We start from the raw sequence: 26,414 nt of genomic DNA, 5'->3' as shown, positions 1-26,414 counted from the left end.
CCCAGGTTCAGGGCTTTCTGTCTATACCAGCAATGTCTAGCGCAGTGCCTAAGGTATGGTAGGAGTCCAGTGTTTTGCATTAAAAGAATAAGCCAAAGAATGTTATCTGTTGACCACTTAGCTCCTTTACTTTTACAACAGATTTATGGCAGCATTCAAATCATTCCCTTTGTACAACTGTTGTGCATTATTTAAAAGATAATTACATTTGCCATCAAGTCTTTGAATTCAGTCATCTTCAAATACTGTGGGAGTTCTCAAAACAAGTTGGAAATGGGGAAAAAACCCCACTTTGACCTGGAAAAGGAACTCAAAATGTTTTGAATTAGACTCATTAAATTGTGCATATCTGTGTTTCTCCATGAGTAGAAGCTTGCAAAATCTTGAAGACAAGCAGTTCTTAGGCTATTGAAAGAGACACAAAGTAAAAATATTTCTTTTGTCTTTAGGAAACCAATATTAGTATGTTACTCTCTATTAATTACAAATAGCTTAAATCTTCTACCCTTTATCTCCCAAGGCAGTGGCATTAGCTATTTATTTCTTTATAACAAATTATCTCAAAACTTACCAACTTAAAACAGCGTTTATTATCTCAGTTTCTGTGCATCAGGAATTTGCGAACGGCTCTGCTGGGTGGTTCTTGGTTGGTGTCTCCCATAACTTCGCAGTCAGGATGTCAGCCTGGACTGCATCCTGAAAGCTTGTCTCAAGCTGGAGGATTTACTTCCAAGCTCTATCACACATTGATAGGAAGCCCCAGTTTATCCATTGGTTGGTTGGTTGGTTGGTTGGAGACCTCAGTTCCTTGCCATGTGAATCTCCTCACAGAGCAACTCACAACAGGGCAGCTGGTCTCCTTCAAAATCAGTTATCCAAGAAAAGAGAGAATTAGGTAAAAGTCTGTCTTTTTATGACCTAGTCCCTGAAATCTCACACCACTGCTTTCACTGTTTCTTTTATCATAAATGAATAAGTCCATGCTCCCCTCAAAGAGCAGGGAAGCAAAGAGGGAGGAGAAGCAGAGTTGGTGGAGATTAGTTTAAAACCACCACAGCCACAAACATGTGGCTATTTTGTCTCTATTCATTGTCGTCCTACTTCAGAATATAAGAATTTTTTTAAGTGATGATGTACTTTGACATATACCACCTCTGGTACTATAAACGGATTAGAATGATGGCATTGGATTACTTTGAAGGGTATTTTAAGAAACAGATGGACCTGTGAGAAAGTAATTGTTCTGTCGGCTAAATGAATGTTTAACATATTAAGTAAAGAATACTTTTGCTTCATCTGAAAAACTAATTTTTACTTTTTGGCCCCTGATGATCTTTACAGTGACCAGGTTTCCTCTTCGTGCTCTCTGTACAAAGATTCAAAGTAAAATTTCTGGGCCCAGTTTAATGAAATTAAAGTTTTTCTGATGTATCTTGAGAACTAATTTCATACTGACTTCCTCTTCTTACCTTAATCTGTTCTTATCCCCATTTTAACTTCTAGTTTTGTAAATTTATATTACTGCTAAGCACGCAGTTTTGAAAAAGTCCTTTTATCCTTTTTGGAACACAACAGGCTATAAATAAAGATGTGTGTGTGTGTATATCCATATTATTCTAAAATGCAGCTATTATTTGTGAACACCTATTTATAACTTATTTTACAGATATTATTTGATGTTCACATAGATCCTTTGGTGTAGGAAAGATTAGGCACATTTACAGATGATACAGCAAGGTTTTAAAAAAGCTAGTAATTGAGTAGTTGATGATCAGGATTCAAACCCAAGTCTCTGATTCTAAAGCCTCCTGCGCAAGGCAGAGCGTATGTAAGTAAATGGCCAAGACGTCCGGCCCCTCGGCCTCAGACTCTCCCAGTGCAGCTTCTGGACAGTCACTGTGATCACTTCTGCTTGCTCAGCAGACATTAAGTTGCCATCTCTGGGTCACGTGCTCGAACTGAAACCTTCCTTTTTGTGGTATGAGGGGTTTGCTTCCCAACTATTTTCTCTTTTGTACACCCCTCACCCCCAAAGAATATAAACAAAACAAGATAGCACTAGTGCAATGTAGACTAAAAATTATTTTCGGGGAAGGCATAAACAGCTTTGTGGACTTAGAATATATGACAGTTATCTCTGAGGGCTCAGTTTAACTCTGTAATATTTCCTTTCTCATTCATGTGCTTGGACTTTGGGATAGAGATTAGTAGGTCATGTGATAGTCAGTCCTATTGCCAAAATAAAACCACGGTCTTCTTCTAGACTCTAAGACCACTCTGTGTGCAAATTAGTCAACCATGCAGAATTTCTACCTGTGTTTATAAGCTGGTGACCTAAAATTGATGAGAAAGGAGATGTGGTATGTACTTCATTGGATCTGGTGGTTGGTGAAGCCAGAGAATCCAGTTTAAAGACTGAAATTTCCATTTTGCTTTCAGTCTTTTTTAAAGTCTCGAGGAATATTGTTTTCACTCTCCAGTTTTCCACATGAGTAGATTGTGGAGTAATCTGTTCAGTCATCCCATGACAGTTGACAGGGATGGGAGTCCTTGATAGGCACAAGCTCTCTGAGCCACACGTGGTCTGCAGTGGTCATCTACTGGCGTGGCCCAGGGGAACTCGGTTTATTCAGTGTCAGGCATGTGTGCGTATTGGGTGACTGTGGTGTTTCATTTGTTTCATGTAGATGGTGCTCCATGTTAGACCCCGGAATGTAAGCGCAGATTTGAAACTATTATACAAATCATTTGTATTTCTATAGCAGTCATCTTTATGTCTTTGGGATTGAATTCTTTTAGAAGATAGATTTAGTAGAATGCTAAAGTATCATACAAGTTGAATATAGCAGCAGAAAATGAGCCTCAGAAATTAAAGTAGCATAATTATTAGACTTTATCTAAAATGAAACAATTGCTCTGTCTTCAGATCTCTAAAAGAGTAAAAGCAAGTCTTTTTCGTAAGTGACTAAAAACTCTAAGAAATTCTTAGGGAAGAGTTAGGAAAAGCATTGGTGGGATAGTGGTTTTTCCATACTTTTGTGGCCCTAATCCTCTGTTTAAACTAGTAATTTCTAAAGAATTGAGACAAAAAGGATTTTATCTGATATAGCCAAATAATCAAAGCCAAATTAGAATCTATAATTAATCAAATACATCCTTAAATTTCTCTTGTCACTCAAACTAACATTGAGGAAAACAAACAACTATATATTGAGAATGGTGTAGAGTTTCTGGGATACAAAAAAAAATACAATGTCAAAGATTTTGGATATTCATTCATTCATTCATTTGACAATTTTCTGACCCCTACTAACCAGGCAGTGTTCTAGGAACTGGGGATTTAGCAGTGAAAAAAGTAAACAAAACAAAGACAAAAATATCTGTTTTCTTGGAGCTTACATTTTAATTAGGGAATAACACTATATATGATGTAAGTAAAACATACAGTTTGTTATGTAGTGTTATGTGCTAAAGACAAAAATGGAGGAGGGATTGGGGGAAGTATTAGGGATGAGAGATTGGAAGGTTATAGCCAGTGGCCAGAGAGATCTTCAATGAAAAGATAGCGTTTCAGTAGTGGGAAACCAAGTTGAGATGTGTGGGGAAGGTTTTCACAACAAGGGAACTGCAGTGCAAATGTCCTAGGGTGACAGCCTTTCTGACTATGGGACAGAAGGCAAGGAGGCCAGTGTGGCTGGAGAAAAGCAAGGGAGGGGAAAGCAATAAGTTAGAGGGGCAACAGTTTTGGCTGAGAGGCAGACCTTGTATGTCAGAGTAAGGAAGTCAGGGTTTCCCAACCTGAGAACTTTCGACAGTTTGTTGTAAAGTTGTCCGATGCATTATTTCATGTTTCCCAGCATCTCTGGCCTTTCTTCACTAGATTACAGCAGAACTCCCCCAGGGTGAAAGTAAAAACTGTCTCCAGACTCTTCCAAATATTTCCTGGGGTGTGGGGAGCAAAGTCACTCCTGAGATCACTGCTTTAAGTACTATGAGAAGCCACTGGACAGTTTAGAATGGAGGGGTGGATGATCTGACCGAATATTTAGTAAGATCACTCTGGCTGCTATTTTGAGTATAAACTTGAGGGAACAAGAGGTTATATAATACAGTCATACCTCAGTACTTGCTGGCTTCAGAACTCATCGAATCCTGCACTCATCACATTTTGAGGAGCAAAAAAAATATTTCAGCACTTGGTGCTTGCTCAGGACTCATTGTACTTGCTAGAACTTGTATGAATCATGATGCTGTCCTACAAGAGAAAATGCTTCATCGTTTGGTATGCCTCAGTTTCGGCACTCGTTAGGAGTTCCAGAGCAAATTAATGATGAGTATCAAGGTACCACTGCATTTCTGTGATTCAGTAGATCCTGAATTTTAACACCAGTTGTTACCCATGAGAATTCTGTTACCAAACTAAGGACCCCTTCTCCCTATATAATACCTGATTAGCTGAATAGTTAAAGCGAATTCATAGCAATTGTGGGAAACCCGAATATGGTATCCCTCCTCTCCATTATAAAATAGTTAAAATTTTTCTAACTAATTATTGAAAACAAATCTCAGATTACCAATGTATCAGTAAACTAACATTAAAAGACCTTGAATTTAACATTAAATTTTTAAAGCTTTTCTATTGCCAAACAGTGCTATCAATATTGTAAAATAAGGCAATTGACATTTTGTACATATTTGTAACAAACATTTTATTTATAGTTGCATAGATTTGCATATATTTAACTATATTATGTATATGCTATATATGCATGATTAATGGCTGAGGATCTGGAATGAGGATCCCTGTGCAGTTTATGGGATCATTTGAACTTCCACTCTGGCTCTGGAGGGTTTCTTATGGGTTTGCTCGGGTATCAGGCAAAAGGGAGAAAAGGAGGGGTGAGGATGGAAAGCAGTCAGAGGCCAAACATCAAAAATGAAGTGAGATGACCCTTCATTATAATTTGTTCACCATCATTCTATTTACACTGTAAGAATTAGAATTGACCCAAATATCCAAGGAGAGGATTCAGTAAATAGTTTTGTACATCCATGCAATGGGATATTGTGATAATATAGTGTTTACTTATGTTTTATATCCTAATTTTTAAAATATCCTTCTTTAATGTGTAGTATATCTGTAATTTTTAAACTAAGTTTTTTTTTTCTGTATTTTGTGCAGTTTTTCTTTTCTCAGAACCTTTGGTTTAATGTCATTTCTAGCCACGAGGCCACACGGACAGCTGAGGTGAGAGTGAGCTGTGCTACGTGTGGCTTGGGTCCTTCTGCCTGTGTGTTGGCCGAGCCAAAAGATCATCCTGATGCCAAAAATGCTCTCTTGTGCGTATAGCTTTGTTACACGGTCCACTTAATTCTGATTTACCATGGTTCAGAACATCTTGAATTACTTTTGTATTTACTTTGTAACTTTATAAAATGCCCAAATTTTGGAGATAGAAAGATAAGATTATTCAGAGTTACTATGGTAAATTACCTCCCTCTCCACTTTTTCAGTACTTTGCCTAGAAAATGATAGCATCTTTATAATAAAATTATTGAATTCTGATGATCAAATAGGGTGAGAATTTGGTCCATGACAATAATTACTTTATTAGCAAAGCAAATTATTTGTAGAAGACATGAGCATCTCATAGCACAAATGAAGGATAACAAATGAGTCTATTATTAGTTTTTGAGGCAATTCCATACTGTTTTCCACAGTGGCTGCACCAATCTGCATTCCCACCAGCAGTGCACTAGGGTTCCCTTTTCTCCCCAACCTTGCCAGCACTAGTTGTTCACTGATTTGTTTATGATGGCCATTCTGAAAGGAGTGAGGTAATATCTCATCATGATTTTAATTTGCATCTCTCTGATGGCTAGTGATGCTGAGCATCCTTTCATATGTCTCTGGGCCCTCTGTATGTCCTGCCCACCAGTAAATGAGTGCATCAACAAACTGTGGTACATTTACATAATGGAATACTATGCAGCAGAAGAAAAGAAGGGACCCCTATCCTTTGCAACAGCATGGATGGAACTGGAGAGCATTATGCTAAGTGAAATGCCAAGTGGTGAAAGACAAAAATCATATGGTCTCACCTATAAGTGGAACCTAATAAACAAATCAAACAAACCAGCCAAATAGAACCACAGACATGGAAATAAAGAACAAACTGACAGTAACCTTAAGGAGGGTAAAGGGGAATAACTGGGGAAAGAAGGGGAAGGGTCATCAAAGAACATGTGTAAAGGATCAATGGACAAAGACAATGAGGTGGGGAGAGTAATGGGAAAATGAGGACAACTATAACTGAACAACAATAAAGATAAAATAAAAAAAGTTCACTAAAAACTACTCTGGATGCTTGAAAACAGCATTGAAAATGAAATACTATTTTTTAAAATTTTAATGCTTTTTGAGTGGTTTACTAATTTCTTAATCATAATTACTAATAAAGTATATGTTTAAAAGTCATTTTTACATGTGATCTAAAATTAAGAAGTCTTGACTTCCAGCCAAGATGGAGGCATAGGTAGACACACTGTGCTTCCTTGCACAATCAAAGTAAGGACAACAACAATTTAGAAACAAAAAAACAACCAGTATTGACAAAAAATTGAACTGTATGCAAGTCTGACAACCAAGGAATTAAAATAGACATATTCCTCTAGACCGGTAGAAAGGGTGGAGTTGCACGCCAGGCAGAGAGGGGTTGTGGCAACAAAAGTGGTGGCTGGTGCACCCTGGGCGTGGGGTGGCAGCAGGGAAACCCAGAGAGGTGGTGGATTGTGGATGGGCTCAGCGTGCAAGGTGGCTGGCGGACCAGGTGGTCCCACACTTGAGTGCAGATAAACCAGGGGAAACTGGGGAGCAAGACTGACCGCACAACTCAGGGTCCCCACAGCAGGAAATAAAGCCTCAAAACACCAATTTAAAACACCTGTGGGGGTTGAGGTGCTGGGAGAGACTCCCAGTCTCAGAAGAGTTCGTTGGGGAGACCCACATGGTCCTATAATGTACACAAGCCCACTCACCTGGGAATCAGTACCAGAAAGGCCCAGTTTGCTTGAGGGAAGTGGCAGAAGGGACTGAAATCCGACAGAGAGTGGAGCAAGCACCATTGTTCCTCCTCAGGCCCCTCCCCCATATACAGTGTCACAACCCAGCAATGTGTATTGCCCACCCTGGCGAACACCCACGGCTCTGCCCCTTATATGTAGCAGGTGTGCCAAGATTAAAAAAATGGCACAAATGAAAGAACAGATCAAAGCTCCAGAAAAAATACAACTAAGTGACAAAGAGGTAGCCAACCTATCAGATGCACAGTTCAAAACACTGGTAATCAGGATGCTCACAAAATTGATTGAGTTTGGTCACAAATTAGATGAAAAAACTAAGTATACTAAGTGAAATAAAGGAAAATGTACAGGGAACCAATAGTGATGGGAAGGAAACTGAGACTCAAATCAATGGTGTGGACGACAAAAAAGAAAGAAATATTCAACCAGAAAAGAATAAGAAAACAAGAATTCACAAAAATGAGGAGAGGCTTAGGAACCTCCAGGACATCTTTAAATGTTCCAACATCCGAATTATAGGGGTACCAGAAGGAGAAGAGGAAGAGCAACAAATTGAAAACTTAGTTGAACAAATAATGAAGGAGAACTTCCCCAATCTGGCAAAGGAAATAGACTTCCAGGAAGTCCAGGAAGCTCAGAGAGTCCCAAAGAAGGTGGACCCAAGGAGGAACACTCCAAGGCACATCACAATTACATTATCCAAAATTAAAAATAAGGAGGGAATCTCAGAAGCAGTGAGAGAAAAGAAGACAGTCACCTACAAAGGAGTTCCCATCAGACTGTCAGCTGATTTCTCAAAAGAGACCTTACGGGCAAGAAGGGGATGCAAAGAAATATTCCAAGTCATGAAAAGCAAGGACCTACATCCAAGATGACTCTGTCCAGCAAAGCTTTCATTTAGAATGGAAGGGCAGATTAAGTGCTTCTCAGATAAGGTTAAGTTCAAGTAGTTCATCATCACCAAGCCCTTATTATATGAAATGTTAAAGGTACTTATCTAAGAAAAAGAAGATAAAAAACATGTATAGTAAAATGTCAGCAAACTCACAATTTTTAACAACCACACCTAAAACAAAAATAAACTAAGCAAACAACAAGAACAGGAACAGAACCACAGAAATGGAGATGACATGGTGGGTTATCATCAGGGGTGTGGGAAGAGGAGAGAGGGGGCAAGGGTACAGAGAATAAGTAGCATATACAGTGGGGAGAAAATAGACAGTGGGAGGGCAAGAATAGTATGGGAGATGTAGAAGCTAAAGAACTTAAGACACATGGACATGAACTAAAGCTGGGGAATGTGGGTGGGAGAGGGTATGCAGGGTGGAGGGGAGTGAAGGGGGAAAATGAGACAACTCTAATAGCATAATTACTACAATATATTTAAGAAAATAAAATTAAGAAGTCTTTATTATGAGGCATATACTTTCATTATCAGAATTTTTATTAAAGAAGAACAAAAATGTCTAAAGAGTAATTAATATTGTAGAGCCTTCTAAATCTGAAAAAGGAAAGGGTCCATTGGGTTAAAAACTCTTTGATAGTAACTACAGATATTACATTTTAATTATTTTAAAATCGATAATTTATATACTAAATATTTGCCATTTAAACATACTGACCCATAAATCAGAAAACTTATTCTTCAATTGTCAAATGTAAAGAATTTATATAATACAGTTTCCAGAGAGGTGAGTGTCATAAGACTGAGAGAAGACACATTCATTATTTGTCTGTTACGTGCCATACAACGTGAGTCCTTACCCATGCTGCTCTCTAAAAATGTGCCACTCAGCCTACTCTTGTTGCGAATCCATCATATCCAGCCTTAAGTTAGAAGTCGTAGTCTCTTCCTTGATATAATTTACACCTGTCTGTATAATTTCAGCCTTATTACAAGTCTTTAAAGGAAGTGTTTGTAGCTGAACGACAGGCAGAGGCCATCGGCCACTTCATTTTCTCAGCCTCCCTCCGTAGCTAAGATGTGGACACTCTGGCCCCAGACCACAAATGGGAAGAGAGTGTCCTGGTGAAGCAGGGGCAATGGCAAAAAAAATCTATACTTGATCTTGGTGGTCTGGTCTTCCCTGAGATCTGTGCAGCACCCCTTATCCTTCAAATACAGTCTTTTTTTCCTCCCTTAAAACTCACCTAGACTTAGTGTCTGTTGCTAGCATCTCAGAATGTAAGTCATTTAATGTTATTAGTTTTAATTCACCGAGGAGGGAACAGAACCAGAAAAATGGTTAATCTGTTTGTCAGCAAAGCCGGTACTTTGTTTAATGTGTCCTGCTGCAGAAATGGCTTCTCCGGGTCCAGTTTCACCACCTGCTGGGAAATCGCCGGTGGCTTCTTGCAGCCTGTCTGCCCTTCTGCAGTGACATTTCTGAAGAGGGCAGGACATGCTTTCTCACCCTAACTCAGGTTTTGTCTGTGATGCTGAAACAATCCCCAGTTTGATCCGTTTTGTGAAAGAAAGTGCAACATAGCGGCTGTACAAATAACGCTGAGCATTGAGGAAGTGGCTAGTTGGCTTCCTGCATATTTTAATTTTCAGGTCATTGTTTTGCTATCAAGTATGAAATAACAGTTTTCATGTGAAAGCTGGTCATTTTCCATTAGAGAGGGCGAGGCTGAAGTGTTCCAGGGCTGGTGTGGACTGGGGTGACAGCCTGTTCTGCGCAGGCCCCTGCTGTTACGGAGAACATGCTCTTAAGATTAATGTTTGTTTTGAAGGTAATTAGCCCGATGTTAACCTTACGTGTTTTTGATTAATTGGTTTCACACTGGTGGACTCTGATATGCATGCGTGATCTCTGCCGACACAAAAAAGGGACAGCGTGGGCACAGGGGCGGGGCGGGGGGCAGGGGAGGGGCAGGGGAGGGCTGGCCCCCAGTATGGAGTGGGTGGGAGGCCTTTCCCGGACTGCACTCCGTTCTCTTCATTCTCAGTCGCATCCAATCAAAGCTGAGTACACTTTACACTCGCGGAGGGAAAGTCTGTGCAATGCAATCCACGTGTGGTTTCGCGATCTATCACATTTCATGTTCCAACTTATTTCTGACAGCTACAATTCGTGTGTGTTGTAACCTTCTCAGGGTATGTTTTGTGACATTGTGATGGTGGTTACATCTCTTTTGTGTACCAGAGTCCTTTCCGAATAAACGCTCAGTTTTTCAGATTCTGCCCTTTCCCTTCTTCCTTCCCTGAGTGCCCACTGGCCTTCAGGGCGGTGTATCTGCCGTAGTGGTGGTGGGGGTGGGGGCATGGAGGGGTGGCAGGGAAGCTTTCAGATCTGCCTGAAAACCCCAAATTCGTTTCCTGATTGCTTGTTGGGCTCTGCTTCTCTGTGAGTCTTGTCCATGAGGTTGCTGTTTGACCTGCTGGCTCTACCACTAAAGCTGATGTCTAGAGTAGGTCTTAAAAGAAGTGGTCACTGCTTCTCTCCTTTTTCCCCATCCCCTGCTCCCCCCGCCTCTCCCCCCTTCCCAGCCCTGCCCACCCTTCTTCTGTTTTCCCCTGCGAGTCCTGCTTCTCAGAAGGAACCACTTAAATCCTGTCCATACAGGGTACACAAAGACCTTTAGGTACCCTCCACCTCATATAAGGGCAGCCGGCAGGAACTGTAGGAAGATAAAGCCTGGCCCTCCTCCATTGCACCCTTCCATTGCATTACTGTGTGGTGGCCATGCCATGAGGATCTCTTCCCGTGGGACCAAATGGAAAACCAGACAAAAGCCCCCTCACTTTATTTCCCTTCAATCTATCAAATGTGCCTCCTGCCCCAGCCTCAGATTTTGGATTAAAATCTTGAGCGAAAAGGAGACTTTTGACTACTCACTAGCACTAAATCTTTTCCTCTTTCTACAGTTTTTGAGGCTGAGACTTCTTTCTCCTTCCCAAGATGACATCTTCCTTGTTACCATCTCTGGATCATAGTAGGTGGTCAAATTGCAACAAAAGATATTGGCCTGTTTTAAGAGAAATTTCAAAAAAATTATGCTGAGTGTTTTTGCATTTAGTTCTAGTGAAATTAGATATGTACATACTGTTTTTCTGCACCTTGTAGTTGTAACTTAATAACATATCTTGCACACCAGTCTGTTGGTGAAGTATGTATACATAAGTGCTTCAAATAATTTTTTTTAAAGGAGACAGACTTCCATAGTGAAGCCATAGTTATTCTGCTTTCTCTTCCCTATTTCTCCTCCTGTACCACACAGGGAACCATTTTTCTTTTGACACAATTTCTGTTTACATTTTTTTCTGATAATTATCTCTATATCACTAGATAGTACAGTATCATTGTGAGGTGGGAAGCTGTTAGCCTAAGGAAACTTCTCATTCTCATTCCTCCTGGAGACAAGTGTAGAGGTGAGTCCAGGGGTTACGAGTTGATGCATTGATTGCATCTGCTACGCTGACTCTGTGTAAACTTACAACCATTTCTTATCGAGAACTCATTACATACTAAATGTATGGGTATGATTAAATTTACTACAGCATTTAAATTAAGCATGTCCAATTATTTGCAGATGTCTTAAAATGTGAAAACCACAACATTTATAATAAAGATTACATATATATATTAGGTATGTGTAACAGATAAAATGAATGCATGACTCATGGGATGTGATCAAAGCTTTGTCTCTCAAAGCCCCTTTCAACTCAATGCATTGGGGGAAGACTTTCCTAGGCTACTTAATAGAGTGGTTGAGGTAACAGGCTGTTCTGAAGTCAATTTATGTCACAAAAGAGTCACAATTCAAAAAGTTACAAGCATCTCATTCAAGTCGTTAATGAACACTTCAGTCTTTATTAATACATGTCTTCTCACCTTCTCCCACCTAGGGCCTGAGGTATAATGATCACCTATGCTTTTTCTTTCCTATTTTATTCTCCAGTGGATGGATGTTCTCTACCACACCTGTGATGAGGCATCGGGAGAAGGGAGAGGTAATGGGATACAAGCCTGGCTGGATGCCTTTGTGCCCTGCAGGCTTAGCACAGTTAAAGCCCCTTATTCTATTGTGGTTCTTTACACTTGGCTCTTTTGAGAATTCCAAATTGGGGACTTTCTACTTGTCCCCTTGACCCAGATATTGATTGTCTAATCTGACTAGTGACTTGAGCCTCCTTCTATCTTATTGCTACAAGATCTCTGCTCCTTCCAGAACAGGACCCCAGTCAAACTGTCACTAGGTCTCACTTTCTTGAGGCTTCAGGAATGTACCATTGTTAAGTGGTCTTATAGGTGAAAGAGTACATATCACATAGATCTTGAGAATGTATGTTCTTGCAAGTTGATGTGATTTCTAAAAAAGCAGAAAGCCAACCAGGTAAAAGGAGAATAAAAGAGACATTTAAAGGGAATATTCTTATTTTCAAAGGAAGGAGTCATTGGCTGGGTGGTGAGGAGGCAAAGTAGTGTCTTGGAAGTGAATGAAAATGATACTCTGAAAATATGTGTTTTTCCCCCCAAAGCTAGTCAATAAAAGAACCAAGAAAAATGTCACTAATAATTTCAGCTATGAATAAAATCTGAAAGCTCAAATTAATAATAATGTATACTTATGTAGTCAGCAAAAATAAAAATAATGCTTATCATTTGTTGGAAACTTCATATGCGACAGGCATTGTTTAAATGCTTTATGTGTACGATCGTGATAATGATGCTGTTCACCTAGGTACTATCATTATTCCTCCTTGTACCTGGGAGACTGAGAATTAGCAAGTTCACATGAGTTTTCCAAAATCACACCAGTAGTAGGTAGAGGAACTTGGATTTAAACCCCTGTGGTTCAATTATACCCTACAATCTTCATTAGAGCATGTGGGGAGTCAAAACTCTCTCCAATGCCCCTGAATTTATTCTCCCTAAGACCAGACAGATGAAGATGTCAAGACACGGAGAGCTGAAGAGACTTTCCCTCGACTGCCCAATTCTTGATGGAGCTGGAACTAGAGTCCAGCTCCTCTGTTAACTACTCCAAAGATGGTACATCTTGGGCTTTAGCAGAAGAAAAATGAAAAAAAAGTAAAAAGAAAAGGAATGAAATAGAAAAATGCAGAAAAGCTAAGAGAGAAAAAAGTAATTAAGATAGAAAATAAAACTTAAAAAGATATCCCTGGTGGGCACTGGTAGATGCTTTATATTGTCCTTCTACCTACCTAGAGTACCTGCATCCTATTTAGCTGAACAAATTACCCCTGAGCCCTCAGTAGTGTCTATTCTTTCCCAAGGCACTAAAATCTGTGTTGGTGTTACATGCTCATGAGCCACATTGGTAATGACCAAGTTGTATGGTCATGCAGGGGTCATTTAAGATCAGATTTTTAAGGGCCCACTCAAAAGGAGTCTCCCCTATAGAAACAAATTGGCATTATCTGTAACCGGGTTGAGGGCAATTAGATGAACATACATTTGGATGCTCTTTTCTGTTGGATGGCACTTGATAGTCACACTAATTACAGGGGCAGCTCTAACCTCTGATTACAGGGGCGTCTTTGTTTGAAACCACTCTTTTATGCTTCTGGGGTCACCTATGGTGTGACCCCAGGAAGGGTAGGGAGTGAAAGGAGTAACTCTTCCTCCCTTTGCAATTTATGTATGGGCAAACTTCTTAGAACTGGTGCAGGAAGTGAAAGCTTGTCAAAACAGGTGGCGAAGTTGTGGTGCATCATATTGATGGAAGACCTAAATGTAAAAAGTCTCTATAAGCTGGGTGTAGATAGACAAAGGAGAGACAAACCTGCATCTCTTCCAGGTGGTCTCTCTTTCTCACAAGCTGGCAGTGATTCAACAGGTCTCTCCTGAACCCTCTGAAGGCAGTTGGCATTGGAGAATAAAATGTTTCTCTTGCCAGCAAGATTGAATAGGATGGTGATCCCGGCTCCTGTTTAATTCCTTTATACAGGAGCAAGGTGGTGGGCATCGAGGTCCCATCCAGGAGCACAGAGTATCTAGCCATGGCTGATTCTTGCACACCTTTCCATGGGTGGTGGGAAGGAGACAATACAAGCCTAGTCCTGTGACTTTTAAATTTTTATGGAGTTGGCCTTCATTCCTTGTTTAATAACAATGGTCTTGTGATCCTTCAGAGTCTTCATCTGGAAAGTGAGGAATAGGCCATTTTTAGGTTCTGATTTCACGAATTTGTCTGGCTGGGGTCCACTTGTAAGTTTCTCCATTTAGTTCATCTCTACCCACATCTTTATCCCTGAAATCGGAGAAGTCTTCACGTGGTGTGGTGAAGTGGAGATCAACGCAGTGGGAGCCAATGAAGATGTACTACACACACCCCAAATCCATGCTAGGGGCTCTCCTGTGGAAACAGGAGTGCTAAATCTTGCCTTTTATGCTTAACATATGATGTTTAATTTTTTATAATTTAAATTTGCTATCAGTCAAAAATGAGTATATATCATACATATACCTGGATATTTATTTGTGTGTGTGTTTCTTTAAGAATCGTGAGTGGCAATATTATTGTAGCTAAGTATTGGCTGAAATTGGTGGAACATGTCCTCTCAGGTTATTGTAGGCTCCACATGACAATGTAATTGCCATATATTAGCACATATATCCTGATATTCTTCTTATAGTCTGAAAGTATCCAAATCGATAATGTTAGCTCTAATTTCAATAAAGCTGAATTGATTGCTTTACATGTTCTGTTGAATTGCCATAGGGAATTAAGTGATTGGCAAAGAATTGAGTACTGGAATAGAATTCACATGTAAAGTTAAGCCTTATTGTAGAGACTTTAAAAGAGCTGTGAAATAGTCATTTATAAAAAAGGGCAAAGCAATGATTTTATTTGTGAATTGCCACAATAACAAGCAATAATTTTTGCTAAAATGGTCTTGATTTTTTTTCTTTGAAGAACAGTGTCCAAGGAAGGGCATGTGAGAAATGCCCAACTCCTGATGTCCCAGGCACAACCGGGCTCATTTCTTCATCCCCTTCAGCTCTGCTCAACTATTATCTTACCAGTGAAGCCTTTTCTGACCACGCTACTTAAAATTACTGCACTGTTTATGGATTGGCAGACTCTTTTTGCCTTCTCTGGTTTATTTTTCTTCAAAACATTTATTGCCTTTAAAAATACCATATTTAAAAAATATTTGTTTATTATTTGCCCCTCATCCTATCTCAACTAGGATGCAGTTTCTGCGAGGGCAGACATTTACATTTTGGGGGTTCATTCCCAACACCTAGAACTGTGCCTTCAATTTATTGTTCAATCAGTATATTTTAAATGACTAATTGTTAAATGAATATTTGTTTAATGTAGAAAGAATGCATGCCTCCATTTTAATTGATGATCTAAACAAATATTTTTCAAAGTAAACTTTTCTAAGATTTGAAAGCTCTGGGTGGGGGAGTTGGGGGAGATTGGGTCAAGCCAAAGAGAAAAAGGACTCATGGACACAGACAACAGTGTGGTGATTGCAGGGTGGGTGGGAGGTGGAGGTGGAAGAGGACATAAGGTAATAGAAAAAATACAGTGACAATAAATATTATAAAATGAAAGAAACAAAATATTATGAATTAAAAAAAGAAAGTTGTGGAATTATTTAAAAACAACTTGGTTGTTTTTTACTGTATTACTTTACATTATTTAAGATGAAACAGTAAATTATTTCAAGGGGTATTATAGAAGATTTTTGAGTTCCTGTCATATTTTTAATGTAGAATTTTCCCAAAGGAGCATGAATATTCCTTTTATGATCAGAAAAAAATTCATAAATCTATGTCATAGTGATATTTTTAATGTTTGGAATTTGTAATATTTGGACTAAGGACAAATTCTGAAAGTAGTTAACAAATGGGAATCAATTTTACTAATTTAGAGTCATTTGGATTCTCAATATTCCTCATTAATTTTATGCTTCTTTGTTATGTATTTACCATGGCCAAAGAGTGAAATAGCTAAATTCAAAAATCATCTGCACCCTAGGAAAATTCTGTATATATCCTCAAAGATTATTATAAGCAAAAGTAAGCTAGTCAGAATGAAAAGGAAATGGCACATTTGAAATTTTATTTCTCTTTACTTAATTCAGAACTTGGAGATTTTTCTATCTAAATTGATTTTTGGCATGCATTTGTTTTGTTTTTATCTGTGCATAATATTACTAAGAACATTGCTTGAGGTTTGCTCTGATTTTTATTTTCAGATATGACTTTCTTTTACTATGTTTACTTTATTAAAGCAAGAGAATGCTTAAGATAACACATATAATAATTCATATGAAGCCTCTTTAGAAGGAATTCTAAGGTGATTTATAAAAATTGTCGTGGCCCTGGCTGGGTGGCTCAGTTGGTTAGAGCATCATCTTGATATGTCAAGGTTGTGGGTTTGAACTCTGGTCAGGGCACATACAGGAATCAACTGATGAATACATAAATACGTGGAACAACAAATCAATGACTTTTTCTCTCTTATCATTCCTGTCTCTCTAAAATCAATTTAAAAAAATTGAAATTGTCTTGACAGTTTTATAAGATAGTTGTGGAGTAAAGAGTTCGTTTGTTATAGTTGATGCTTTTAATGTGAATTTATCTCCGTTCAACATATGGTGTATTTTAGCTCTTTTACTCATACTTTCTATGGTCCATATCCCATTGAAGTAGCTTTAAATTTAAAAGCATCTTCACAAGTAGCTTTGAATTACCATCTGGGGTAATTTAAAGAATGTGTTAATTTAGCCATAGAATCTTCACAAACAGATGGCAGAAAGCAGAAATGAAAAGAGCTCAAATTTCTAAATTGTTAGATGATTGAGTTTAGGTTTGAGCTCAAGCTTAAAAGCCTGAGGAAGATTCTGTTGTATTTATGGCTTTTATATGATGAATGTAGAATGATAAAGAACTCTAGTTCTGAAGTCATAGCTTCCATTATAACAATCACAATTTTATATCATTGTGGGCTCAATTTCTGTTAGCCTCAGTTTCCTCATCTGTAAAATGGGTGCCATTTGACTATATAACATGCTCTATATACTCTATATAACATAACTATAACATTCGACTATTATACTACCTGTTTGCTTGTATATAAGATCTATGAATTATATATTCATTCTTCTGAAACCTTATGGATTAGGACTAACTCTGACTTTCTGGTATTGAACAAAGAGGTCCAGTAACTTAAGACCTCATAACCAGTAAGTAGCAGGGTCTAGGGAAGACCGGTACAGCTTCCTGAATTGCATTCTTCCTCATGGAAACCAGTTAGTACCTACCTTATAAAACCTGTGACAGCTGAGAGATAGAGAAATAAAGAGTTGGAAATGGTGAGAGGTCAAGAGACAATGAAGATAAGAGGGAGAACAAATACGAGAGAAGTAATGGTCATGATCTAAAGATATTTTATTTTAAAATTATTGAAATATAATTGACATATAACATTATATTAATTTTAGGTATACAACAGAATGATTCGAAATTCATATATATTGCAAAATGATCACCACAATAAATCTAGTTAACATTTATCTCCATAGAAAGTTACATGTTTTTTTCCTGTGATAAGCCCTGGGTGGTGTGGCTCAGTGGACTGAGTGCTGGCCTGCTAACCAAAGGGTCACTAGTTCATTCCCAGGCAGGGGACATGCCTGGGTTGCAGGCCGGGTCCCAGATTGGGGGCATGTGAGGGGCAACTGTCTCATGTATCTTCCTTTCTCTTTCTCCTTCCCTTCCCTTCTCTCAAGAAATAAATAAATAAAATATTTTTAAAAAACTTTTAAAATCTATTCTCTTGGCAATTTTCAAATATAACACATGGTATTAACTATAGTCACCTTGCTGTACATTACGTCCTGATGACTTTTTAAATTTATAACTGGAAGTATGTACCTCTGACCACCACCTCCCATTTCACCCACCTCCCAGCTCCTGCGTCTGGCAACCAATCTGTTCTCTGTGTTCCTGAGCTCCACTTTTCTATGTTTGTTATTTATCATCTTTTTTAGATTCCATATGTAAGTGAGATCATGTATTTGTCTTTTTCCATCTGAATTATTTCACTTAGCATAATGCCCTCAAAGGCTGTCAGTTTTGCAGATGGCAGACTTTCCTTCTTTATTATGACTGTATAATAGTCCATTGCATATGCACACAAAAATGTCTTTACCCATTGATGGAAACTTAGGTTGCTTCCATGTCTTGGCTATTGTAAATAATGCCATGATTGATTATGGGGGTGCATGTAAGTTTCTGAGTTAGTGTTTTAATTTCTTTTAGATAAATATGCAGAACTGGAATAGGTAGATCATATGGGAGTTCTGTTTTCAATTTTTTGAGGAACCTCCATACTGTTTTCTACAGTGGTTGTACCAATTTACTTTTCTATCAACAGTGCACAAGGGTTCCCTTTTCTCCACATTCTTGCCAACACTAGTTATGTGTTGTCTTTTTGATGCCAGCCATTGTATCATATAGGGTGAAATCTTAAGGTTTTGATTTGCAATTCCCTGATCATTAGTGACGTTGAGCACCTTTTCACATACCTGTTAGCTGTCTCTATGTCTTCTTCAGAAAAATTCTTATTCAGATTCTCCGCACGTTTCGTTCATTTATTTATTTTTGCTATTGAGTTGTATGAGTTCTTTATATATTTTGGATATTAACTCCTTATCAAATATGTGATTTGCAAATATTTTCTTCCATTTGGTATATTGTCTGTTAATTTTGTTGATAGTTTTCCACCCATGCAGAAGCTTTTTTACCTTGTTTTAGTCCCATTTATTGAGTTTTGCTTCTGCTTCCTTTGCTTTTGGTGTCTGAAGATATTTTATTGATTTGAATAATAGTGTAGTGAGTTCTAATTATGAAAGTGAAGCTGTCATATTTACATTTTACTTGTCCAGAATTGACTAGGAACATCTGTTCAATATAAAAAAAAACCTGTCTCTCATTTATCTATTATGGGATGGACTTTATGTATTAGCTAACTCCTTTATTTTTATTTGGTGGCCCCAAACAAAAGCAAACCAAAGCCAAAAGCACTGTTTCATCCCATGTTGGAGACAGAGAATGCACAAAGTCACAAAGTGCAGTTTGTGGTGGTTTAATGGTTACTGTGGCTGATTTTTGGCAACCAGCAGCTTTCACCTTAAGCACTTATGTTAGAACATAACCCATGTGTTAGAGGTGATTTCATTGTAGTGTTAATGTAAATGTTTTTTTGTGAGCTGAGTGAATTTTGTATAATCTAATTCATAGATTTGTGTCAATGCTTTACATTCTGCAAAAAGCTTTAATTAGTCCAGCACCGAATCTTTTTTTACAGTGATGTACTCATAAGTCTGTTATATAGTTTGTACACAGGTAAGTGAAATTATTTATATATATGATATTCACGTGTATATAGAGACATTATTATAAATGGTGGTTACTGCTCCTCCAACCCAGAAACTGCAATGTACCTGAAATATACCCTTGACATTCATAATAGAAACAATACACTACCAACTTGAAAGTGAATTACCCTGGATGACTTATAAAGCAGAAAAACCTACCCATAGCAATGTTTTGAAAGCCTTGAAAGAAATGTGCCATCAAATGCAAATATGTTTTCACTTAAAAAGAAAAAAATTTCTCTCTGGAAACTGGTTTACATAGGATTTAGAGTTAACGTTCCAGTTTTTCAACTGATTGAAACCATTGGCTGTTTTATTTACCAGTGTTCTTTGGACTTAGTACCATCTGCTGTTCATTGTTAGGGCATGCAAAATTCCTGGGATTGTGTATCCTCCAGCAGATTTCTTTGTTATGGTCCATTTTGTTTAACCTTTGTTGGTAGCTCCAGTATTCCTTTTGCTGAAATCTGTGTTTGGTGTAGTTCTTCCATGACCTGAACTACAAATTCCTAATTTCCAGAAAAGAAAACAAAGCATATGTAAACTGTAATAGCTTAAATTATTCTGACTCTGTTAACCACATTTTACTTTTTTAAAAGACTATTTATTTATTTATTTGTTTGTTTATTTGTTTAGAGGGACAGGGAGCGAGAAAGAGAGAAACATTGATGTGTGAGAGTAACATCAATGTGTGGTTGCATCTTGCATGCCCCCAGTTGGGGACCTGGCCCTCGACCCAGGCATGTGCCCTGGCTGGGAATCCAACTGGTGACCCTTTGGTTCACAGGCTGGTGTTCACTGAGCCACACCAGCCAGGGCCCACTCTTTCCTTTTTTTGTTTTCAGTAACTAGATTTGTGGGTTTTTTTCTTCTCCTTCTTTTTTTTTTTTTTAAGTTTGTTCCCTGAACTACAATCATTTCACTTTGCCGTTATCGGAAGTATTGTGAAACAGCCCTTTACTTCACTGGCTCATTAAATAAAGCCCTCTTTGATCTGTCGCTCAATATAATGGGTTGATTGTACCCTCCCCGCCCCTTAAAAAACATGTATTGGAGTCTTAATCTTCTAGTATCTCAGACTATGACTTTTTTGAAGTTAGGGTCTTTACAGAGGTAGTCAAGTTGAAAAAATGGTCATTAGAATGGGCCCTAATCCGATATGACCAAGTGTCCTATAAATAAGAGAAATGGGAAAGAAAACACAGGGCGAAGATTGGAGTTTCACTGCCGCAGCCAGGAACTGCCGTAGGCTAGGGGAAAGCCTGAAGCAGGTGTTTCCTTAGCACCTCCGAAGGGACACCGTGATCCCAGATTTCCAGCTTCCAGAACAGTGACACGAGACTTTTCTGTGTGTGGTCCTTTGCTATGGCAGCCCGGGCAGACTGAGGCACTTCCCCACTAATCTGGCTGCTCGTTCTGTCTCTTCTGTAACCTCCTGTGTTCCCAAAGTCTCCCAGTTCTTTGTCTTTTTCATCGTTATTTCTTTGTCATGTGCTTCCCTTCCCTGACATCCATATATTTGAAAATTTTCTTCCATTTAAAGTCCTGTTGCTCAAATGCCAGATTATTTATGAAATTTTTAAGCATTAAGTTTTTCATAAAAGTAGGAGCATTTTCCCCTTATGTCCCATTTAAAAATTTTTAGTTCAATTCCAAAGGGCTAACAGGAGATTGTCTTTTTTTTTTTTTTTTCAGATTTTATTTATTTATTTTTAGAGAGGAAGGTAAGGAGAGAAGGAGAGAAGTATCAATGTATGGTTGCCTCTCCTGAGTCCCCTGCTGGGAACTGGCCTGCAACCCAGGCATGTGCCCTGACTGGGAGTCAAACTGCGATTGTCTGGTTCACAGGCCTGCGCTCAATCCACTGAACTATACCAGCCAGGGGGGATTGTCTTTTTACAACCCTGGTAGATATCAGGGCCCAGATACTGGGAAGGTTTGTTAAATGAGTTATTTATTGGAAGAAGACTTGAGATATTCACATGGAGACTGATACATCCAGGTGCCATGCTCTGGGGCAGGTGGTGAGACGTCCGATTTATGGGGAGAGGAACGGTGTGTGGGAATATTCTCCCTATCAAACAGGAGCTCACATTCTGGGCATTCTCTTAGTGGCTCTGCCCAGGTATTACAGCCACTGCAAAAACATTATCTTATATTTTATCCTAGCTCACTTTCTTTTAATACATAGACTTTTTATATGAAATTTGTTTGGGGGTTCAGTGCTACCTAATTTATTTTTTATAAGTCAGTTTTTCTAGCTCCATTTGCAGAGAATGACCCATTTCATCACCATTGTGGAATGATTGTTTTATCATGTATTAAAACCTTAAAACTTTAAAGTGTCAGGAGCATATTCTTTTGTTGATTGATTTGGGGGTTGCATTTATATTATTTTAATTATTGTAACTCCAGAATAAATTTGAATATTGTGCAAGGCACATACCTTTCATTAACATTTCTTGTTTTTAGAACATGTGAATTAGGTGTTTATTACTCCAGATAAATTAAAATATGTTTTTTATCTTTGAGTTTAACCTAAACATTTATTATAGTAAAGTGGTATTTTTATAGTATTTGGCATTCTCATCATTTAGTGTGAGTTCTCATCCTTTAGGAAAATTTTGTATTTTTAAAAATTTATTTATTTATTTTTAGATAGCGGGGAAGGGAAGGAGAGAGGGAGAGAAACATCGATGCGTGGTTGCCTGTCACGTGGCCCCCAACTGGGGACCTGGCACACAACCCAGGCCTGTGCCTGACTGGGAATCCAGCCAATGACCTTTTGGTTTGCAGTCTGCACTCAATCCACTGAGCTACTCCACCCAGGGCAAATTTTGTGTTTTTATTTACATAATGTATTTCTTACTGAGATCGTTTATAAGTTAGTTACCTTTATTTTATTATTTTTCCCTTATTATATTAGGGAAATGATTATTCACTTGGGAACATTTCATTTTTTATATACAGAAGTAATGTTTCAGTTCTAGTAGCTTTCAGTCAGTCCCCTTGAGTTTTATAAGTAGAGAATATTTGAAATAATAATTTTTTTTGTTACATCTGTGTTTTCTGACTTGTTTTATTATTATAATTGGCTAGAACTTAATGAAAAACAAGAAATGCTAATGATTAGAGTGGGCGCTGTGTCCGAATGGAAATTTCCTGAATGGCTGCACCAAACAGGGATGGGTGTTCTTGCAGCCAGCTGCCCTTCAGTGACTCATCGCATGATGAGTCAGCGTTTCTTACCTGGTTCATTATTCTGATGTCTTACAGTATTAGACTTTGTAAACTTTAAACCTTTCTTACATTATGGATGAAATCTAAATTAGTGTTTTATAAAATTCACAAAATGAAATAAAATATTCTAGAAAATGTCTTCCTCCTATACACCCTACAGCTTTTGTATCTATTTGCCCACTGATGGACACTTAAGCTGCTTTTGTGTCTTGGCTATTGTATAGAATGCTACAATCGCCACAGGGCTGAAGGTATCTTTTTGAGTTAGTGATTTTGTTTCCTTCAGATACTTAACCAAAAGTAAAATTGCTGCATCATTGCAGTCTTGTGTGAGTGATCCTTTGAGTTTCTGTGGTGTCAGTTATAACTCCTCTTTTGTTTCTGATTTTATTTGCAACTTTATTTTATTTATTTTTTTTGTCTAGCTAAAATTTAGTTGATTTTATCTTTTCAAAAAAAACAGCACTTACTAACATTGACCTTTTTCTTTTTTAGTTTCTAGTTCCTTTACTTCATCTCTGATCTTAAGTTCCTCCTTTCCATTAACTCCGAGCTTCATTGCCCTTTTTTTTCAGTTCTTTAAAGGGGAAAGTTAATTTGAGTGTTTCTTGTTCCTTTGATATAGTCGTTTATTGCCACAGACTTCCCTCTTACAACTGCTTTTGCTGCATCATAACTTTTGTATATTGCATTGCCATTTTCATTTGTCTCAAGGTGTTTTTTTGATTTTTCTCTTGATTTCTTCTTTGACTCATCTGTTGTTCAGTATTATATTGTTTAATCTCTACATATTTGTGAACATTCCACCTTGCTCTTGTAACTGATATCCGGTTTCATCCCATTGTGGCCAGAAAAGATGCTCAATAGAATTGCAGTCTTAAATTTATTAAGACTTGCTTTATGGCCTAATATAAATGTCACATGTCCTGGATAATGTTCCATGTATGCATGAAAAGAATGTGTATTCTGTTGCTTTTGCATGTAATGTTCTGCATTAGATCTTTAACTTCATTGAGTATAACACATCATTCAAGGTCAGTGTCTCCTTACTCATTTTCTGTCTGGATGGTCTACCTATTGATGAAGTAGAGGTATTAAAGTGCCCTACTATTATTATAATTCTGTCTGTTTCTCCCTTTAGGTCTCTTAATATTTGCTTCATATATTTAAGTGCTCCTATGTTGCATAAATATTTACAAATGTTATATCCTCTTGTTGGAATGACCCCTTCATCATTATTTGATGACCTTCTTTGTGCCTTATTACAGTCTTTGTCTTAATGTCCACTTTGACTGATGTGGGTATTGCTGCCCCAGCTTTCTATTGGTTTCTATTCCCATGAAACATCTTTTTTATCCCTTCATGTTCAGTCTGTGTGTGTCCTTTCTCTTGTCGACAGCATATAAATAGTTCTTGTTTTTATCCATCAGCCACTCTATGTCCTTTCATTGGAGAATTTAGTCCATTCACATTGAGTAATTATTGATAAGTATGTACTTATTGCTCTTTTGTTAATTGATTCCTGGCTCTTTTGGAGTTCCTTTCTTTCTTCTAATCTCACCCCATTTCCTTTGATTTGATGATGTTCTTCAGTGGTATGCTTAGATTCATTTATCTTGTGTGTTTCTCTGTAGGTTTTTGCTTTATGGTTGTCATGAGACTTATATAAAACAACTTATTTATAATGGTTTATTTTTAGGTGTTTACAAGTTGTGTTTGAATGCATTCTAAAGCTGTACATGTTTCCCCCCTACCATGTTTTATGTTTTTAATGTCAGAATTTATATATCTTATCTGGTATATCCATTAACAAATTATTGTATAGTTACTACTTTTGTCTGTAATCTTCATTTTATCTTCATAAATGATTAATTTACCACCTTTACAATGTTAGGTTATTCTGAATTTTACTATATATATACATGTACGTGTGTGTGCATATATATATATATATATATATATATATATACACATATACCTTTAGCCAATGAGTTTTATACTTTCACATTTTATTCTGTTACTAATAAGTGTCCCTTTGTTTCATCTTAAAGAAGTCCTTATTATATTTCTTGTAAGGCTTGCTTAATAGTGAAGTATTCCTTTAGCTTTTGCTTGTCTGGAAAATCTATTTCTCCTTCAATTCTTAATGAAAACTTATTCTTTCTTTTTATAACTGCTAGCTCAAAATCTCTTTTGTTTCATTCCTTTTAAGTAATTTATGAAATTTGGAATACAAAGGTACTTATTATATACCTTTGTCATTTTATACCATTTGAGAGGTACTATCATTTTTATTACTCTATAAATTGTCCATAACTTTTTTCTAATTTTTTTAATTTTAATTTTTATTCAAGTACAGTTTTCTGCCTTTTACTCCCACCCCAGCCCACCCACCCCAGCCCTCCCCACCTCTCTCTCATTTCTACCCTACCCTTGTTTTTTTCCATGTGTCCTTTACACTTGTTCCTGTAAACCCTTCCCCTTTTCTCCTGAAATTCCCTCCCCTCTCCCCTCTGGTCACTGGCAGCTTGTCCTCTATTTTAGTGTCTTTGGTTATATTTTGCTTGTTTGTTTGTTTTGTTGATTAGGTTCCTGTTAAAGATAAGATCATATGGTATTTGTCTTTCAACACCTGGCTTATTTCAATCAGCATAATGCTTTCCAGTTCCATCTATGCTGTCGTAGAGGGCAGGAGCTCCTTCTTTCTTTCTGCTGCATAGGATTCCATTGTATAAATGTACCATAGTTTTTGGATCCATTCGTTTGCTGGTGGGCACCTAGGTTGCTTTCAACTCTTGGCTATTGTAAATTGTGCTGCTATGAACATTGAGGTGCATAGGTTCTTTTGGATTGGTGTTTCAGGGCTCTTAGGATATAATCCTAGCAGTGGAATTGCTGGGACAAAAGGAAGATTGATTTTAGATTTTTCTCTTTGTTCTTACAGGTGGAAAATTGATTTTTAGTTTTCATGGTTGGGCTATGCTTTGTTTTATGTTTTGATGTTTAACATTTTTATACTATGGTAAATTATAGATCTTAAGTTTTCTATTTAAAATTGAGGAGCTGATAAATTTTAGTAAATATCCCATGAACATTCTTTTTCTTTCTGGAATAGGAAGTTAGTTATATCTCTTTGTTCAACTTTATTTGAATAGGTAAAAAACACTTATTTTTTCTTCTCTATTTGTGTACTTGATCCATAAAAAATTACAAGTAATCTGTTAAAATCTCCCAGTTTAAGTTTTTCAGTAATTTCTGCTCATGATTTTTGTTTCTGTTTGTGTTTGCATATCTGTCTGATGTCAGAGACAAAGGACTAAACAAATACCAGATCTCAGTACACATTGCACAATTAATGGTTCTTCAGGGCCCTTCTCTTTTATGTACATGTTCCTTTTAATTCTCAGTTTCTCATCTCACTGCCTACTCCACTCCTTCAAACTGGTTTGACAAATGTCTTTCCGTTTGTATACATGCTTGTGAAATAGCTATTTTATGTGCTTATTGTTTTAATTTTCATAAATGGTCTTGTATATTACATCTTCACCTGTTCTCACTTTTTCCACAAAATACTATTCTTATAACCATCTAGGTTGCCATGTATATTGCTTGTAAAATCTCCTGGGTGCTTCACCGTAGTTTGTGTGTGTCCACTACGTTTATCCATTTACTCTCTCATTCAGCTCCTTGTAGCACTTATGCATAAATTTCCTTACATGTT

This window comes from Artibeus jamaicensis, unplaced genomic scaffold, assembly GCF_021234435.1.
Source record: "Artibeus jamaicensis isolate MK-2021 breed Jamaican fruit bat unplaced genomic scaffold, CSHL_Jam_final scaffold_916, whole genome shotgun sequence".
Taxonomy (NCBI): Eukaryota; Metazoa; Chordata; class Mammalia; order Chiroptera; family Phyllostomidae; genus Artibeus; species Artibeus jamaicensis.
The sequence above is the reverse complement of the archived record's forward strand: the minus strand, read 5'-3'. Positions refer to the sequence as shown.